The following is a 17,294-nucleotide window of genomic DNA, read 5'->3' on the forward strand; positions in this document are numbered from 1 at the left end:
TTGACTCAAAGCTAGGAGTAGTGGAAGAAATTATGCATGTTGATGAACTGAATAACTAGATCCTATGCAGGAATATTTCTCAGAGGACAGAATGTCACAGGCCTAACTTACTGTAACAAACATTGCAAAGTCTTTTGGTTTTAGGGCTTTTTTTGGAAGCACACTAATTTCACGCATAGAGGCATTTGTAAAACAATATAGCTGCTACCTAATTATGCCATGTTATGTGGTGGAAAGAGTGGAGAAAGAGAGAAGGATATGGTTCATTCACTTCTTCCAAAGCCGCATATCTGAATTGTAAAAAAAAAAAAAAAAAAATTAAAAAATAATTTTTAAAAAAATCTGATGTCTAATGACCTCATTTGGTGGTCTTGCAGGAGATCAGGCCATTGCAATGTCTGCTCCAACTTCCAGCAAGCGGCCACAAAACCACTTCTGCTTTAGGTGGACGGAGGGAGGGGGGCAGATGGCCACAAGCCAGCCCAGAAACGCAGCCTGGCTGAAAGCTTGCAACTCGCAACGAGAGACAAGTCAACAAGAGAGCTGAGGTGGGATCAGGACAAAGAACCTGAGGTGAGCAGCAACGTCAGAAACCAAGGAGAAAGCACAGCCAAGACCAGCCATCCCTCCGGTCTCCTGCCTTGCCTTTGCCAAACCTCTCTGTGAAAGCAAGACATCCCACCCAACGCCTAAAACCTCCATGTGCTTCCCAGGACTTCCACTGCCACATTCCCTTTCTGTGAGGAAGCCTGTTTCTTGTCTCCCGCACCGTAAAATTTAGTGCAAACCAGCTGGTAGTTCGGTCTAGGAATCTGTACAATATTGCTGTGGTTAAAACCAGCTTAATATTAACCCCCTCAGGAATGTGTGCCTGAAATTGATATTAATGAAACAAGATCAGATATTAATATTCTGTACAGCCAGTTCCTCAAGCTGTGCTGTAGCGTCAAATCAAATCTTTTCCCAAGTCAACACAGAAAACACAAATAGAGGATGGCAGGTAGTATTGACGTGGGAGGAAGCAGCGGGAGCTTTTTAAAACTTTAGAAGCTCTTAAGTTTGCAGCTCTAGGCAGCTACGCTTCCTTTCCTACCACATTTCCCACAGCAGCTATATTAATAGCTATTCAATACAGTAATAGGATCCAAGCTGGACACTTAGTTGTTGGGGCTTTTTTAATCTCCTGGTCAATATTAAAAGCGTTTGGATGCTCTTTAGGAGGGAGGAATGATTTTGCACTCCAGGAACAGCGAGGCATTTGCAGCGCTCCTGAAGAATGCCAGCGATGGATTTCCTTCTCATGACTCTGATCGTGATTGATGTTGTGATACTTTATTTCAACTAGACCCAGTTGTAAAGATTCACGATTTAATTTTCTTGTGTAAACACGCACTCAACGTAATCTTAGTGTGTTCTCGTTAATTGAAGTTATCCAATTTACATACAATATAGGTCCAAACCACCACCTGAGGGTCATTTTTCAGCTAGGAGGAGACCCTTGAGGGTCTCTGAGCACAAAGGCCTTTGGACACATGATTTCTACTCCTGGATCTGCCAGGCCTGGGGAATAAATCCACAGTTCTGATCCTTGGCAGATAAGTACAGCCCCGTCCTTCACCTTGCTCTCCTGTAAAACGGTAGCCACCTCCTCTCCTGAAAAACATCTAACAATGAAGAACAACTCCCAAGTGGGAGGATGAGGCAGCATCATGCTTTTTCCATCTTCACAGGGGATCAAATCCCCCTTTCTTTCTAATCCAAAGGAGAAAGTGAATTTCTCTCTCAAGAGTACCCCCTGCCCGCAGGTGGCCTGAGGTTTGGTGTACTCTATCTCCGCACCTTCAGTTAATTCATCTTTTCTGAATGTTTTGAGTTTGTGCAACTGCTCACTAGAGGAAAGCAACCTGATTTTCTTGTAATCAGCTATTCAGTTTGAGGTACGGGGGGTCCATCTTACTTAAGTAGGCCATAGATATTATAGCTAAAATTAGAAACAGGAAAAATATTACAGCATTCTCAAAACTTCCACATGTGCAGCCTTGTCACATCAAAGAGATAAAACCCAACTTAGATGGCACCTAGGTTTTTTTTATCTCTCGCTTCAAACAGCCAAATAATATGAAGCAGCTGCAAGGATTGCTCCCATTAGCCAACCTTCCCAGCACTCAGCAATCTGCTGCCAGGTTTCTCCAGACGAAAGGATGAAAAATAAACATACTGTCCCCACTATACTTAACATATACAGTCTGAAGAAAAAAAGAATCATCTTTAGACTATGCAAAAAAAGAAAAAAAAAAGGAGCTATTGTAACTGTGACAGAGAAGTAGATAAGACATTGCCTTTTGTCTCGCCACGGAGCAAGAGGAAAGCCATTCAAACAGCCACTCAGAGCACAAAAAATAAATAAAAATCTGGATTCCTACCTGGTTTGATGATTTTTGCACAAGTTAAGCCAGGAAGGTACAGTCTGTCCCACTGACTACTACTGCCTTTTCTTCCCCAGAAGATGGGCAGAGAATGGGAATGGGTACGTACTGAAGAGAAGGTTACTTTGACGATTTGCAGCTCAGCCACAAAGCTTCTGGACTGCTTCTCTCCTGGCTTTGGTACGATCTGCGTCACATCTGTACTTGTATTTACCTGGATGGCTTTACCCTCATTAAGGATTCACAGGTAAAAAGCAGATGCTGAATCAAATCTCATAAAGCAGTGTCTGCTTCATGGGGGCTAGGCAAAGCAGAAGGCTACCTCAACTCTTAATCTCTCTTAGGTCTGTAAAGTTGATATTCATAATTCCATTCAGGAAAAAAAAAAACGTCAATTGAGGTGAGGTTTATTTGAATTAAAGAGCAAAAAAAGTTATTGTGTGGTTTGGGATGTTTGATCTCATGCTTTACTGAAGCACAACTATTTAAAAAGAAATTATTCTAGGAACACATCATCCTTACCTTGTGGCTAATATACATATATAAAAAAAATTTACTCAAACTGTAATATTTCCTCTCCTTCCAGGTAAACATAAGAGCTTAACATTGCATCTGTATTAAAAAAAAATAAATCAGCTCATGCATTTGAGGGACAAGTACAGCCAAACTAGGCCCTTATAGCTTAGTTCACTGCTCCGCATTTGGCACAAGTACAACTGAAATATTCCAGAAGACAGAAATGTTACATTCTTTCAGGTGTTTTGAGTTAACATTTATGTTACTCAAGGAATTTCTATTTTAAAAAAAACTACCTTCAGTGAGTTTCAAAAGCTTCACTTGGGAAACACGAAAGGAAAGGTTTCACATGACAGAGCATATTTTCCTTTAAAAACACATCGACTGTAACTATTAAATATATCGTACATATTATATAATATATATAAAAATATAAAATTATACGTATTAGATATATAATTTTTTTTTAATAACAGAGATCCTATTTCTGAAAAGGAGTAGAGAGTACTCCACGCATATAGCTACTTTTATGAAGTGGTTAGAAATGTGTGAAGGAGAACTGCTCTGGGTTATTACAATACTGCCCTTCAAAGCATGCCAAGGGAGTAAAATTGCTAATGAAGGGTCGTCTTTTGGGATGGGGGGGCTCCAGCTTTCTATTTGTGCTGCCACATGGGTGAGCTGTAAGTGGAAGTTGTGTTTATGCTCATGGCCTCATTAGACTATAACTCTACTGTTGATTTGAATTCTCGCAAGCCTCGTACACTCGGGACCTGCCCTCTCTCATTTGGAGGAGATCACATAATGGTTATTCCTCTTTACAGCCACGCCATCCCTTGTAGCTGAGCCTCAGGGTCAATAACCTTGGGTCTAGTTTTCACATTTAACAAATTTTCCTATTGCTCAATTGGCAGAACTGTTCAATACCTAGGCTGGAGCTAAATAAGTTCAGAGTTAACCATTTCTTTGTCAACTTTTTAAAGTCACATTTTTGTAATAGTTGCCTAGACTTTCTTCCTGCATAAATACATCATGACAGCATCTGCATACCCTATTACAGGTACCATACCCTCTGACTACTGTTGTACCCACCATTCGAGCATCCAGACTCACGGTTTCTGGATCAAACCTACAAACGGCATGGTATCAGCTGGAAATCCTTCTAAGCTTCCTCCAAGAGCCTAACAGAGGTAAGAATCCTCATATTTAGGTAAAGACTGCTTCAAAGTTATTTTTCATATGTGAAGAAAATTATCTGTACTTCTTTTCCCCATCCTTGATATTTTGATTTTCTTTCTCTGCTGCAAGCAATAAAACACCTTTATGTTCAGTACATGAATAGTGGCTATTTTTGAAAGCCTCTCCTTTTGCAAGAGCTTTCCTAAAGCTTCTTAAGAAAGTGAATGATCTGTGCAATGGGTCCATACATTAAAACGTAACTTGGGTGTACCAATCTCATTCTCTCACTTTATTCATTACTTAAAGAAGAGCTACAAACCATCCTGGGATGCCTTGCACTACGAGGGTAAGGTACATAAATAATTTCCCAACTGTTCTGTTTACTTTGCAAAGCTTGTGGGCAAAAGTTGGCAAGAAAGGACTGGAAGCTGTTTGCTTTGAAATTATCACCCCATTTACAAAATTCAAGAGTAAAGTCTTCTAAAATGAGGTAAGAGGGAAAACGAAATGACTGTGTGCATAGTTAACACTACAGAGTGTGCTTGCAGTGCACAGGAGGTCATTAGCTGAGAAAGAAAAGCAATGGGTACCGAGAAAGCTTCCTCACCCATGAAGTGTGTACGGACACGATATTTAGAGCACCCATAGAGAATAAAGGCACTAGCCAGTTCTAAGCAAAACGGCTGTATTCAGTTTAAAGCCACGTGATATTATTCCCAGTGGAAGCGAAGCTACACAGGGGCACTGCTGCTATCGAAAGCACAAGCTCAACACTAACTTTGTTTGCAAAAGCCTCCTCTTCCCTGACTAACAGGGCCACCCAGGAGGGGATGGGCAGGAAAGGAAGAGAGCTACAGACACAGGCGGGGCTTGATAACACAAAGAATTTGGCAACAAAATTAGTTTAAGTGGGTCTTGAAGCCTCCTTTTTTTTTTTGCCCTTGCAGCTTCTCAATCCAACACTGCAAAAGCACATGTGTTTGCAGGGCCATGCTGTGAAACACATCAGAGATGCAGTGACACTTTTAAATTTCTTTTTTCAAAGCCATATAACAACTATATATAATATAGTGTAATAATGACAGATCAGTTCTCCAGTTCACAGCACAGTTCCACAAAACAGTCGCGGTAGCACAACCAAGCAGCTCCTGGCCAGTGACAGCAGGAACTACTTAGAGCAGACCAAAGACTTCGTATCACTGAACGATGGTCTATGCACGATGCTAACCCACTTGGAACAGAAATGCTCCCCCTCGTGCCAAGTCATCTGGTGGGTACGGAGAGCCTGATGCGAAAGTGCTTTGTAGAAGGCTTCGCTCAAGCCAGGAAAACTGGGGATGCAGGTTTGCTTTTCGATAGGGGCTTTTGGAGAGAGGACATAGGCTAGCTAATAGAGTTAACCATCCTTCCTGGTCAAGAAGGAATGCTGCAGCATCCACTTTCCCAACTTACATATGACAAAAATACCATTAAATTGTATTTTTCATCTACAGATTCCCCACAATTCTCCAAAAAGAGGCAATGCCAAAAAAAAAAAAAAAAATCAGAGAGAAATGAAATTGCTTGCTAAAGGCAGAAGCAAAACCAGAATGCATGAAGTCCTCAGTCAAGACACCTACAGGACCCCACTGCATACAGTAGCACATAGATGGCACTCTGGACACCAAACGTACACACAAATCAATCCAGACTTCTTGTATTCCAGTAGATTAGCCTGTTTCATCTAACCGATGCCACTGAACTATTAGCATAGTGTAGGAGCATCTCAGTTTGGGACAGAGACAAAGCAGCAAACAACCCAGCCTTCCCAAGTTACTGTACATGAAAGGTGTGAGCAAAGTAGAAAAGCCTGTGGAGGGAGGGAAAGGAAGCAAGTATGTAGCCATTTCTGGCCACAAATTCACCAGTCTCTTCTTTTCCCAACAAGCTGAGTAATTATGTACAGGAGCTCTTCAGTGCTGCCTCATTCAAAAGCTCCTCACTTCCAAGGCTGCTAAACCCTTTTCTGATATCAGAGTTCCCGTTCAAGTATAATTCAAGCAGATTAATTATGCCACAGACAACAGAAAATGCAGGCTGCCTCTTCAAATTATCAGTAGGAGAAAATACCATGAAGAGTTTAGTTTCAAGGATGCTGTTTACATTTACTCCCTTATTTTACAGGCCTCGAGATCAAAATGAAAAGATAGTAACTAATTGCTACAACTGGGAAAAGTAAATTGGAAAGTCCTTACCGAGTACACCTGTACACAATAATTTGAACAGCGGCGGTGTAAGCAACACATTGCAAAAGTGCAATTAGAGAAGTGGAAAGTGTTACTCTGAGCAACTAAGATACTATGTTTTGATAACTAAGTTACCTTGGAGATGATTCACATGCGCAAGTTGCTTAAAGTCATTTTACACTACAGGTCCAGGAGGTATAGAAATACGCATGAAAATCACTATTAAATCAGACAGTATCCAGGACAATTACAAAGTAAATACATTTTCATGCCAGATTATTGCACTAAATCAGAGGCTGTAATATTTCAACCTAAGCCCAAAGCACACAAACCCCACACGGCCATCTCTTGTCTCGATGCACCAAGCCAACTGCACTGCAGTGCTCTACAAGGGGACCTCCTCCTTCTCAAGCAAGCAACACGCTGCTTTGGAAGAAGAAAGGGCGGTTAAAAAAATCCTACTCGGTCCAAACGAGTTCTTAGCCCACCTGAGCAGCACGACTGCCACTGGCGAAAGGGACTTCTTGGAGCTCAGGCTTCTGTGCAAATAGCTTCCAGGATGAAGTGCCTTTTGACGTGTTCTTGTTCCTGCTGGGAGAGATGCAAAAAAGATGCTTCAGAGAAGACATAAGTCAAGGGACTGGGCAAATGCACAACCAAAGAGAAATAGCTTGCTCAGTGGGTTTATGGGTATCATAAGCAAAGAATAATTTTGGAGCTGGCATCTCAAAACATCATAGAAAATTCCTCGTTTTCATCAGTATAAATGCAAAAGGGAGAAGAGTAAGGAAGGTGAAATCTATTGATTTTGCACTGAATACAGCAATTAAGGATGTAACATAACAGTTAACAACATCAAATCAACCAGATTTTTAAAACAGGATATCAAAAAGTATAGCCCAAACCGATTAAAAATTAGTTAACTGAGAGATGTCAAAAAAGTTGTCATTACTGAGTAACATCATGCAACTGCAATGCTCCTTTTGCAGTTTGCAGTGACCACAACTACGCTCTATATTACCTAACTGTTTTATTAGCTACCTGGAAATAAGTATGTCCTTGGTGGTAAAATTAATGGATTACATGGTTTAGTAGCATGATAAATAAAAATAGAAAGGAAATCACACAGTTATCTCAATTACTTGTCAAGCTGGGCTCATTCCAACCAAAACAGTCTTAAGACATCTGAATGCAAAGGTAGGTATCCAGTAACAAGGAATGCAGGTAAGGTTTGCCGATCAGAGGACCGTGACCTTAACAAGCAAGGAAACCAAAAGGGATGCAGAGGTCATCATAGCCTTGCAACTAAGCATCACGCTTGGAGCTTTTGTTGTTATTAAAAGGGCTAATGCGGCTCATGGATGCAAAGATATGACAGTGAATGGCAATACTGAATGGGGTAGGATGGGGTCTGTAACAGTAATGAGCGACACTGAAATACTGCGCCCAGTCCCATGGCTGATGCTCAAAAAAGATCTTGAAAATTAGAGAACATGTAGAGCAGAGTCACAAAACAATTAACATCTAGAGGGGAAAAAAGCGTTATGTACAATCAGATTTTTAAAGATTCAGTCCTTCTGATACGCCACACAGACAACTGACAGCTTACTTGATCATCTTTAAGGAAAAAAAATTATAAGCAATAAAAATCCCTTTAAGCCATAAGAAGACATAAAAGGGACCAACAGATGCAAGTCAAAAGCATAGAAGGCTCCTGTTAGAAATGAGATATCAGTCTGAACAGGGAGGAATGAGCAGGAACAAAATTCTTAAAGATGGATTCTCTCTTTCTCAGTATTTTCAGGATAAGAGATGATTTAGCCCAGGGATTTGTTGGGCCCGTGAGCAACAGCCAAGTGAGATGGTCAAACAACTGCAAGACTTGACGGCTCCTCTGACCCTAAATGCTGAATGACAGTCTCAAAAGAAAAAAAAAAAAACAAAAACACAAACCAACACCAAACCCCAAACCAAGCAAAAAACAAACCAAAAAAACCCAAAAGGGTATTGCCCTGCATTTTCTCTAATGCTACTGAACACTGAATTAAATGCACAATGGACTGTGAAATGCTAGCAGATCTTCCCCCAGCTAAATGTCAAACGAAGAGGCCATCTGTTAATAAACATAAACATCACCTCTCTGGAGCTTTATCCAATGTACGAGTAAGTAAACTCATACCACCATTTAGTGCTACGGGCTTGCCAAGGCAAGTGAAGTCTTTAGGTTTTTCATCTCAACAGCTTGGGTGGGCAGAAGGAGACAACACCTGGAGCACACGGCAAATATATATTCCTAGTCACGAAGCCAGCTTTGTGGTCGTAGAGTTATTGACTCTTGAAAAACTTCTTCAAAGTACTCAAAAAGACACTTTCTGCCTGAGTAAAAGCCTTTCAGACAAAACCTCCTCCATTTAGCATGTTTGGGAGGAAAAACAAATATCCCAAAAGTCGCCCGTTTCAGTTGGTTTCTAGGTTTGTAACTTGTGCCCGTAAGGGTGACGTGCATGCATCGCAATCCCAACTAGAGTTTACGTGGGCTGTTAGTCACTTCATGAGGGAAAAATGTCCAGTTGCTGATGATGTGGATCAAAACAGCACAGAAAAACTTTTTAAAGCTTTTTAACTACTTACTAATCCCACAAGATTGGAAATGGAAGAGGTTAAACTAGTGCTTTCATTGCCTTTCAATGAAACAGGCCCAACAGTAAGTTTATACCAATTTGTTGCATACTGATTAAAAGAACATGGCACGTAAGTTCAACACACGGTGTGGGAACATAGTAAGGAAAGAAATATTAATGGTCTTCTGATGTATTTAAGAGAGAATCTGCATATTTTGGACTTCTAATTGCAATGAGCATAACCAGGTCCATTCAAGGAAAAGGACTAACTATTACAAGCTGAAGGAAACCATAGCCTACTAGTATTAACCATTCCAAGCACCATGTATCTTCAGGAAAGAAGCTTTTATTTGCTGTGTATGCCTAGGCTAAGTCCAAGCAAAAGATTATTAAATTGTCCTTCTGATTCGGGATGGAAGACCTCACCTTGTATTTCAGTTGCTCCCTTTTTACCAAATCAATGTTTCTTTTTTTTCTGCCCTTTGCTTTCTTCCTATGGTTGAATACATTTGACTGATCACTGTTTTCCCATTGATCAAACACTGATTAAAGAACTGGTCCTTCATAAATTCTAAAGAGCGATGCAACTAGGAATGCAAGAGCTAGATCTTCTTCATATACATCTCTTACATACATCCATGAGAAAGAGGTATTAGGATAAAGAAGAGCCCAGGGGGAAAAGATGCAAGGAGTTCACTCCTGAAATTTCTACATATTTAAAACACAGTCAATTTTTATAGACAGAAGGTTAAGCTTGAAATGTGAGAAACCTTGATTTCTGCGACACTTCTCCAAAAGACCCAGCTATCACCCTAACGGTCCCTCTAGACATAGGAAGATCAGCACCAGGTTCATGAGAGCTTCCTTCAATCCAAATCGACATGTAGACCTCATCCAGCTTAACTAGAAATATGCTAGCCAGGTCTATTCAGCAATAAGCATGAACGTATCTCGTTCCATAAAGGTAAGTTCTGTAACAATTCAGTTGAAGTGCTAAAAATCCCACGGATTTTTATTTAAAGTCACGTTGATCACAGGCAGTTCCTATGTACTTAATCGGGCAGCGTGCTCCCGACAGGTCTACCTGTGCAGGTCCAGCACAGAAGCAGGGGAAGGACACCCTAGGGGCAAGGCTCCTCCACAGCTTCTGGTTTGTTGTAGGACTGAGAAGGCTTTTAAACAACTTTAACAGAAAGAAAGAGAGATGACATACCTGCAACATAAAGAAAACTGTGACTGTTAAGTAATACAAAATCCATTCACTGCAAATTACAAAAATGCCTCCACTTTCTACCCATGGACTTAAACTAGTGATGCTAGTTAAGAAGAAAAGCAAGTGAAACACTAGAAATAAGGTTCTAATTAGATAACTAACAATTTGAAGAAGACACACTTCGATTGAATAAATCAAAACTACTTATTTCACTTGTTTCCAGGATCGCAAAGCTGTTTGCCCGAGGGCAGGTGGTGGAAGAGGGCATGTCGAAAATAAACTCAGAAAGGCAGAAACTTGGAAGCTAACCACAAAGGTGGGGCAAGGTTGGAAGCGCCTCAGAAGGTGCTGGGTGGACTCCGTCCGCTGATGAGTGCCAAGGCTCCTGAGCCCAGGAAGCTCAGCACAGAGCTAATCATCAATCCACGCCGGCGCCGGCTCCCAGGAGCCAAATTCCAAAGAGAAACTAAACGTCCCAATGAGCACGGAGCTGGTGACCACAGCTCTGCTGACACAGTCCTGGGGACAAACTCTGCCCCATGTTATAGCAGCCTCAGACTGAGCAATTGAGCAGGGGCTGGTTATTAAGTTAGCTTTGGGATTTTTTTGAATCATTGTTACTAGTGTTTGTTAAGCACAGGCACTTCCGGACATCACGTCAACAAGTCACTCCTCTCAACCATCTGAGAAGGAAAGAAACTTAGGGAGATCCAAAAGTTACGTATTACCAGAGACAGAAACTGAGAAATACTCGATTTTAACAGATAAACAAGTTGCTATTTCCCTAAAGAAAATAAGTCCTAACCCCACAAGGTCCCCTGAACATGTCTCCGGTCTGCCCTGCTGCTCCAAGGCTTGGGCAACCACGTGCCCTCTCCCTCTTCCATCCATCCTCTGGAGCTTCCGGGGGCAAGGACTCCACAGCCTCTTTTTATAGCCAGATCTGAGCAGTTTTGTAAACAGTTAGAAAGCTTTTTGTAACACTAAGCCGCTAATGGTTTGATAAAATGGCTATCTTCAACTCCGTATTTCCACTTTGTCTGCATGAGTTTTGACCAAGGAAAGAGTAGGAGGTTAAACCACTTACTATCCAAATATTGGTTTTTTTTTAAAAACAGACACCCCCTCAATGACTTACTCAGGCTGTGTTGTTTTGTACTTTTCTTAACAAGGATTAACAGACCAATGTCAAGTCCAAGCCAGCCTCATACTTAAACAAAACTCTTAAAGTAAGACTCCACTAATTCTAGTTACCCCTGGCTTTATTATAGCTAATAATGGTCTTATTTTTTTTATTCTAATAGTAGCCATTTAAATAGAAGAGGATCCCCCCCCCCCCCCATTATAAGCTGAGCTTCACAACTTACAGAATCATAGAATCGTTAAGGCTGGAAAAGACCCTTAAGATCATCGAGTCCAACCGTTAACCTAGCACTGCCAAGTCCACCACTAAACCATGTCCTCAAGCACCACATCTACCCTTCTTTCAAATAACCCCAGGGATGGAGACTCAACCACTTCCCTGGGCAGCCTGGTCCCGTGCATGAGAAAACAACAACTTCCCGTGGTGCATGAGAAAACACGCAAGAAAAGCCAAAATCAATATCCACTACTGAGTTGAGCTAAAAGATAAAGGTGAAGTAGGAGGAACACCACATTGGAGTTGTTTGTTTACTTAATTCCATCTTAATTATTTAGACTCTCATCTCACTAACAGCTGTGCAGGTGCTAACTTTACTTCAAGAAGGACCTACAGTTTTTGTTTGCATAAATCAAGTACATTTAATCAAGTGCACATTAGCTCATCAACACATTGGATCTGATGAGGAATTGCGTAAGTGACAATGCCAAGCTATTTTGGTGAATATTCATTACATCTTTGCAGAACAGTCTGACTGGAGGGAAGTGAGAACAAAATGACAGTAAAAGAACGGCAGCAATTACTTTACTAGCAGTTAACGTTGCCATTAACTGCTTGCTGGCAAAAGCTTGAAGTTGCAAACCCCAATTTAAGCTTGTTACCTTAATTTTACAATTGCAATTCAATATTCAGAATGTGACACTAGTGTAATAAATATCTTCATTCAGTGCTTCACACAATAAATAATGTAAAAGTGTATTAAAAGTTCCAAGTTATAGACATTACAGAAATACAAATGCTTAGTATTACATCTTCATAAAAATAAATAAATGTGCAAACCATTTTCTCAAAAGCAAGCCAGAATCCAAAGCGATTAGCAACAAGTCACTGGAATTTTATTGTTCTTAATAGGCATTCATGAAGAGATCTCCCTTCAAAATGTAATTTGTTCTGAGGGAGCTTCTGCATGCAAGGCAAACAGCTCCCAGTTTTGTAAGGCTATTTAAAGCTTTTAGCCCACTTCCAACAACATCTGTAGGAAAATTCAGGCAGAATAGGGCTGTGCCCTTAGTGAGGATATTTTACATAATAGGTCTTCAAGTGAGACGGACAAAGCAAGATTTGGCTCAAAGAAAAAACTCCTCGTTCAGTTGCTAATTCCCAGAATGGATGAAGGAGGAGAGGCAGAAGAGGCTGTTGGGGTGCACCGTCTGCTATGTCCTTCTGAAACGCAGAACCCCGGGGGCTGTGACCGACCCACCGAGAAGGTCACGCAGCCTCGTCCTCCGCAGAGCTGCCTCCCTGCCTCCACGGCCCACCAAAACACCGTAGGAGGTAGCTCGTTGGAGTCACATTTACCATTTCAGAAGAATGCAGGTGCTTTTGGGCTCTGGTTCACAACTGCAGCTCAATTTAGCTGACCCCAGCTGTGTGCCTTGTCCCTCTGCCAGGACAGGGAGATGAACAGGAGGATCACGCTACTGGACTTCACAGCATTACACGCTAACACGAAGAGCCATAAAATGCAGTCGACGTTCTTATGCCAGGCTGTAAACTCTGGCAGATTCAAAGTCCAATAGGAAACAAGGGTGAATGGTAGAGTAACCTCTGGCAAAGGGACAGGACGAACAGCTGGATGTTTCAGCTCCTGGAGCATAAGTCAGAGTCACAAGTGTATTTATTGTGCTATCCTTCCCACATCGTCAACAGTCCAGGGATATTAAAGAAGTCTGATTATCAAAACTGTTGTAACAGACTATCATGAGCATCTAAAGCTCCAGGTGCGTGTTTTGGAGGTTCATTTTACTACAAAACGCAGCATCACATTTCGGTGGGTTGACACCAGCTTGTTACAGTTACGTCAGATCATTTAAAAAGCTTTTGGTACCAGAAGCCACCATTCCAACTCCCTTCCCAACCACCACCACCATTTACTTTCTGTATTGGTTTAAGTAATACGTTCTAGGAAAGATAATTTTCTACTTCACGTGCAATCAGACTAGGGTCCCACCAGGGCTTCAGACCCACAAGTATTCAAGGCAAGGAGGACGAGCCATGCCAGGCTGGGAAGCAGACTTCCTCCCCTTTGTTTTGGCTGGAAGCATGCTCTGTTCTGGCTCTTCCATCGCAGGCGGCAGCCCCCGTGCCCAAGCGTGCTGGATCTGTCTCGCAGCCCAAGAGGCAGGCTGGGCACGAAGCGCCAGCCCGACGCGCATAGGTAATCGCACTCCCTCGCTCACAGCAAATGGGTCAGCCGGCTGGTCTGCCTACCGTGTGGTACACAACCCCGCTCCTGCAAAGCCAGTTATATATGTCAAGCTTTGGAAAGGGGAAGAAAAAAAAAAAAAAAAAAAAAAGAGAATTTTCAGCCCATCTTTGGGGTTGACGCCTTCAGAAAATAACTGTAAAGCAAGCTGAAGCCAATCCTACATACATACCAGCAGCCTATTACTTACCAACCTCTGCTTCCTTCTAGATTCCATCGTAATGAGAACATAAACAGTAAAATAAGCATATATCTCCCTCTAATGAAGTACCTATTCAGAGTTCCCTCTGGTGTTCAATAAGCTAACCATCACGCTCAAGGTAACAGCGTTAGTTACAAAAGCATCAAGTTCCCTCACTAGCAAGTTATCGTTCGACGAGGAGCTCAGTGACGGGACCGTAGTGTTGTAATTCACGGACAACAAAGGCAACGCTATTTTCCACCAGATTTCAGAGATGCGATAAACTTACACTTCCTTCTTCGTATATTCCCCCGAGTGTCTGATTAACCCAGAAAGGACCCAAATCGTTATTGATCCCTTCTGTCTCCGGGTGTCACCGAAACTGATGCAGTCTGGGAGAAGGCAGAGTCACAAGTCCCAGGTACAGCCCAGCTAAACAAGGAAGGCAGAGGTGCTCTGCAGCTCCCGAAGAACTACGCCTTGAGTCACAAGCCTTTCCAGCCTCGCACTTCCATTTGCCTGCGCCAAACACGAGCAAAGTACAGTATATCTAATTAACAGTTTGGAAAGAAAGTTTAAAGCTGCCTCGGCAAAGAGGCAAAACGCGTTTGCAGGAGAACCCGAAGGAGCTCCCGAGCCGGCGGGGCGACGGCGGGGCGCGGGGCCGGCGCCGGGCCAGGGCGAGCCGCGACAGCGGGGCTGCTGACCGCAGCCGCTCCGCCGGGATTGCGAAACCCCCGGGAAGAGCGGTCGGCCCCCGAGCGGGGCTGCGCCCCGCGGCGGGGAGCGGCGGCGGCTCCGCCGGGCACCGGCGCTGCCCGGCTGCCGGGCGGGAGGAGCCGCCGCCCCGCGCCTCCCCCCGGCCCTGCCGCGGCGGCTCGGGGAAGGCGCTCCAAGTCCGGAGCCGCCGCTTGGGAGCCCCTTAACCAAAACCATCTGGGGCGCGGGCGGGGCGGCGGAAGCCCCCTCCGCCCCGGCCCCCGCCGCCCTGCCCCGCGGCCGCCCCGGCCCCGGCGGCCGCAGCCGCGGAGGGGGGAAGTTGCTCTGCCCGCGGTTCAGCGGCTCCCCGGCGGGGGGAAGGCGGGGGGGGACCCCGCCGCGAAATCCGCCGCCCCAGCCCCATCCCGCGGCGCGCAGCGGCAGGGCTGGGGGCTGCGTTACCTTCAACAGGTGCAGGCGCCGGCGGGAGGGAGCCCCGCGGGCGCGGACCGTCCAAGTTGCCCGAGCGGGAGCGGCGGCGCCCGGGAGCCCGGGTCGGGCGGCGGCGGGCTGGGCAGAGGCGCTACGGCAGCCCCCGGCGGCCGCCCGTGCTCCCGGCGGGCCCCGCCGCCGCCACAGCAGCCGGAGTCAGCGCGAAGGCGGCAGCGGCTGCGGCCACCTCCGAGAGGACGGAGGGGAGCGGCGGGGAGCGAGGAGGGGAAGGCAGAGAGAGAGGAGAGAGAGAAACCGCCCCGAGAGAAATTAATCATCACACGCCGGTCGCGATCCGCCGCCGACCCCCGACAGCCGGAGCCTCCGCCGGGGAGCCGGGGAAAAGCTGCGAGGAGGGGACACACCTGTAGGCGCAGCACATATCCGCTGTGAGCACAATGCGAGACAGGAAACTGAAAAAACAGCCCAGGGAAGGAGAGAGCCTCCCGTTCGTTCGTCCCTCCTCCCTCCCTCCCTCCCTTCCTCCCTCCCGCCGTCCTCCTCCTCTCTCCACCCCCTGCCCCCGGTCAGGAGCCGCTTGCAGCGCTGTCTCATGCAGGGAGATCCAGGCGGAGGGCCGAGAGGAGGCAGGACCCGCAGCACTTTCTCTCCCTTTTCCTTTCCCCGTCTCCGCTTTGTTTTGCCCGCCGGCCAGGCAGAGCCGGCGCGGCGGAGCGGGGCCACCCGCGGGGCCGAGCGCTCCCGCCGAGCTCCGAGCTGCGGCCGCGCCGAGCCCCGCCGGGGAGCCGGAGCCGGAGCCGGAGCCGGAGCCGGGCCGGGGGCGGCTGCTCCAGCGCCGGGGGCGGCCAGCCGCCCGCGGGCCCCCGGGGGTGAGGAGCGCAGCCCCGCGGGCCCCCGGGGCGGGCAGCGGGCAGCGGCGGCGGGACCGGCGGCCGGCGCCTCCGGGCGGCCCCTGCCCGCGGCTGGGCCGGCGCTGGCCTCGGCGGCGCTCCCCAGCGGGCAGGGGCAGCGCCGGGGAAGGGTCTCCTTGCTGTGCCGTAGCTAAAGGCCTCGGGGCACGGGGCGTATTCGGGTGGTGTTTTGGGGACGCGCCTGCATATGTAGGGAACGGTGTAATTTCCACCCCTCGTCCCCTGGGCAGAGGCTCCTGGGCTCCCAGAGCTCGCATCTTTTCCTGCACACCCAGATCTGTCAGTACGGGACCCAAAATATGTCACCAGCAACAGTTTTAATGAACTGCAAGTACTCTGGGGTTTACCTCCCTCAGGTAAACTCTCTGTAATCGCGATTTCTGAAGGTCTTTTCTCCCTCTCAGGCACTCTGCTAAAAAGCCTGTGTGCAAATTTCTCCATCTTCCCCCAGAAACATGCCAACAGGAGTTAATGCAGAGGCCGCTCCCTGCCTGTGTGTAAACACAGCATCACCTCGCTTTAGCATCATGATCTTCTCCACCTTCAGATGTCAAATTTGTCTCGACTGTAAGTAGTGTAGGCATAATCTATTAAAAAGAGGAATGCCTTAGAAGAATGGCTCAGGTAAGCTTTGGGTAAGTTGTTTAGACTTTGTAGGTAGCTTTCCATTAGTCAAATGTGGAGCAGCAATGTTGCAAGGAATAATTAATTAGATGCTGTCAGCCCGTTGAGCGCAGCTTCATTAAATGCTCTGCGCGTTGGGCTTGCCAGTGAAACGACAGGAGAGAGATGGTCAGAAAGCCATGCTTTTCAAATGGCACCCTGGAAGCCGCTGAAAAATTGTCGAACAAATACCAAATAAATAACAATCAGCTCCAAACCCTGGTCGAGAGTAAAAGGTGAGAAACTGTTGGAGACGTTAAAAGTGGCTTTCAGACCTTGGCCGTGCAAAGTGCCGCCTCAGTCTTAACGGCGGGTTGGGACCATTGGAAACATGGTGTTTTGTGGGGTTTTCCCTCTGGGGTTGCGCTCGGGAGGCAAGCTCTGTGCTGGCCGGGTCTCACCAGTCTGGCCCAGTTTTTTCACTCGCCTCGGGCAGAAGGCCCTCGGCCTTGTTTGTTTGCCTCCTTCCTGCTCTTCACCTGACTGGGCTGAGTCACTGGAAGATGAGAAAGAAGTGCTCTGGTGTAATTGTGCAGCGTCTCAGGAGATCGGGATCCCCCCTCTGTACCTCTTTGCTTGCT

At 45.7% G+C, this 17,294-nt stretch overlaps 1 protein-coding gene across 5 annotated transcripts in view; it reads right to left on the reverse strand.

The window, feature by feature from the left end:
- Positions 1 to 15,634, reverse strand: part of PLXNB2 (plexin B2) — a 257,489-nt gene extending 241,855 nt beyond the window's left edge. For 2 of the 5 annotated variants that reach the window (XM_087765399.1, XM_087765395.1), the window contains exons 1-2: positions 15,544 to 15,591; positions 6,835 to 6,937 (exon numbers count right to left, since the gene is read on the reverse strand). The gene's annotated coding sequence lies outside the window, so the exon portion shown is untranslated. Of the gene's footprint in view, positions 1 to 6,834; positions 6,938 to 14,276; positions 14,507 to 15,543 lie in introns of all 5 variants that reach the window. The other 3 variants (XM_087765398.1, XM_087765397.1, XM_087765396.1) reach the window with 3 other exon arrangements.
- Between the last annotated feature and the right edge of the window lie 1,660 nt (positions 15,635 to 17,294).

The sequence above is a fragment of the Nipponia nippon genome, unplaced genomic scaffold (assembly GCF_047370975.1).
Source record: "Nipponia nippon isolate SJK-2023a ecotype South Korea unplaced genomic scaffold, ASM4737097v1 scaffold_3, whole genome shotgun sequence".
Taxonomy (NCBI): Eukaryota; Metazoa; Chordata; class Aves; order Pelecaniformes; family Threskiornithidae; genus Nipponia; species Nipponia nippon.